Source organism: Cetorhinus maximus, chromosome 20 (assembly GCF_964194155.1).
Source record: "Cetorhinus maximus chromosome 20, sCetMax3.hap1.1, whole genome shotgun sequence".
In the NCBI taxonomy this organism is placed as follows: domain Eukaryota; kingdom Metazoa; phylum Chordata; class Chondrichthyes; order Lamniformes; family Cetorhinidae; genus Cetorhinus; species Cetorhinus maximus.
In genome coordinates, this window is record NC_135898.1 from 50,105,879 (window position 1) to 50,108,788 (window position 2,910).

The window sequence follows — 2,910 nt, forward strand, 5'->3', positions numbered from 1 at the left end:
CTTTACTGACGTACTATTGATATGTAGTCACTGTTGTAATATAGGAAATGTAGCTATCAATTAGTGCACCACAACATCCATAAACCACAATGTGATAATGAGTAGATAATATGATTTTGTGATGTTAATTGAGTGCAGTTTTGGAACTGAGTCCATACCTGGGAGTTTGGTGAGTGGTGGAGTTTAAAATGTTAATCATGCTCTTGAAAAATCTAGCCTAGTCTCTAAATATCAGTAACTGGAAAGTACTGTGTAAGCTTTTTCTTTTTTCCAGCCTTGGGCAGTTTTGCTTCATGTAATCGTCATGGCCAGTACAGGGATTGAACCCAAGACCTTGGTGTTATTAGCACCACGCTCTAACCATCTGAGCTAACCAGCCCTGGCCCAGCCTTGGGCAGGGTGAACATTCTCTGTGGAGAGAGCTGAGTAGTTAATTAGCTAACTGGCTTAATCTGGTTTCTCTAGCACCAGTTCAGTTTTCTATAAATTCAAAGTTCTTTAGTGCAGTTATGGCAAATGCGTGCAGCTTTGGAACTGAGTGCAAAGCTAAGAGTTTGGTGAGTGGGGGAGATCGGTGAGGAGGGGAAGGAGGTGTTCCTATCCTTTTTCTTTTTCTACCTTTTTCACCCTGGAGGAATTGGTTCTTATTCTACTGCAGGGAAAGGAGCTAGCTGTTTGGTGAGTATCTGGTAAGTGGTTAAGGTCTATTCCAGTCCTAAGGTTTAAAATAGTATACAAACTGGTGTTAAAGTTAATAAAACATGTAATAAAGGAAAATAAATAAGTGAATAATATAATTAAGCAATTAATTAAAACACATTAAGGCTGGAAGGACAGGTGATGTGTCAAGGCTGCAGAATGTGGATGCTCCTGGAAGCCAGTGTGATCCAGGGCAAATATGTCTGCAGTAAGTGTTTGTGACTCGAGAAGCTTTGGCTGAGTCATTGAGTTGGAGGCTGAGCTGCAGACACTGTGGCACATCAGAGAGGAGGAAAGTTCCCTGGATGCTTTGTACCAGGAGGCAGTCATGCTACTTAGGAGAGTGTCTTTCTGATTTGGTCAGTGGTTAGTGACAGGAGGGTGTGACCTTGAGTGAGGCAGGTAAGGGGACTGAGAGGACAGGAGTGCAGGAGCCTCAGCCTTCGCAATTATCCAATAGGTTTGAAGTTCTCTCAGCTTGTTTGGATGAGAGTGGGGGCTGCAGGGTGGATGAGCAAACTGACCATGTCACCGTGATACAAGAAGCTATCCAAGTGGGGCAACAAAAAGAATGTAGTGGTGGTAGGGGACACTATGGTGAGGGGAATTGACATTATTCTCTGCAGCAAAGAGCAAGAGACCAGACAGCTTTGTTGGCTGCCCGGTGCCAGGGTTTGGGACATCTGCTCAGGGCTGGAGAAGAACTTGCAGCGGGAGGAGGTGGATCCAGTTGTCATGGTCCATGAAGGTACCAACGACGTAGGTAGAACTAGGAAAGAGCTTCTGCATTGAGAGTATGAGAAGCTAGGGACAAATTAGAAACCTCAAAGGTAATAATCTCTGAATTATTTGCCATGTGCAAATTGGCATAAAGTACTTAAAATTGGAGAGATGAATACGTGGCTCAAAGACTGGTGTGGGTGACATGGGTTCTGGTTCGTGGGGCAGTGGCACCAGTACTGGGGAAAGTGGGGGCTGTACCATTGAGATGGTCTACACCTAAACTATGCTGGGGCCAGTGTTCTAGTGAGTTGCATAACTAGGGAAGTAGAAAGGGTTTGAAACTAAATAGTGGAGACAAGGCATCAAATTTGGGAAGATGCGGTAAATCAAAGAGTAGAGAAAAGACGAAACAGGTATTAATATGGGAAATGATAAACAGACCATGACAAGAAGGGACAAAGAGTACAGGCAATACAAATGTAAGAGTAAATCAGCAGATAAGGCTAGAGGTTACAAAAATAATAAAAGGACAAATCTAAAGGCTCTGTATTTGAATACATGTAGCATTTGAACTGAGAGCGCAAATAGAAATAAGTAAGTACGATCTGATAGCCACTACAGAATGACATAGATTGAGACCTAAATATTGAAGGGTACATGACAATTAGGAAGGACAGGAAGCTAGGAAAAGGTGGAAGGTGGCTCGGTTAATTAACAATGGTATTAGCACATTAGAGAGGGATGACCTAAGTTCAGGAAACCAGGACGTAGAAATGGTTTGGGTAGAGATGAGAAATAATAAGGGCATGAAATCACTTGTGGGTGTGGTATACAGGCCTCCTAATAGTAACCACAGGGTAAGACAAGGGTATAAAGGAAGAAATAATGGGAGCTTCTCAGATAATCATTAGGAGATTTTAATCTGCATATAGACTGGGTAAATCGGGTGGGAAAAGGTAGCCTAGATGAGGAATTCATAGAATGTTTTTGGGATGGTTTCTTAGAACAGCATGTTCTGGCACCAACCAGAGGGCAGGCTATACTAGACCTGGTATTGTGCCATGAGATAGGATTAATTAATGACCTCATTGTGAAGGTGCCCCTAGTTAGCAGCGATTATAATATGATTGAATTTTACATTCAGTTTCAGGGAGAAAAGAGTGGGTCCAAATCTAGTATTCTGAACTTAAATAAGGGCAAATATGAGGTCATGAAAGCACAGCTAGCTAAAGTGAACTGGCAAATAAGGTTAAGGGATAGGTCAACAGAGATGCAGTGGTGGACATTGAAGGGGATATTTCAGAATACACAGAATAGATTCATTCCAACGAGAGAGAAAAATTCCAAGGGGAGGGCCCATCATCTGCGGTTAGCTAAAAAAGTTAAAGGTAATATCAATCTTTAAGAAAAAGCATATAACTGCGCAAAGATTGCTGGCAGGTCAGAAGATTGGATAGAATATACAAAAAGCAAAGAATGACCAAAAGA

General features: G+C 42.1%; 1 non-coding gene across 1 annotated transcript; it reads right to left on the reverse strand.

Annotated features, from left to right (window-relative positions):
• Positions 1 to 305: 305 nt before the first annotated feature.
• Positions 306 to 379, reverse strand: trnai-aau (transfer RNA isoleucine (anticodon AAU)). Its single transcript has one exon. It is a non-coding gene; the product is annotated as a tRNA-Ile (tRNA).
• Positions 380 to 2,910: the final 2,531 nt, after the last annotated feature.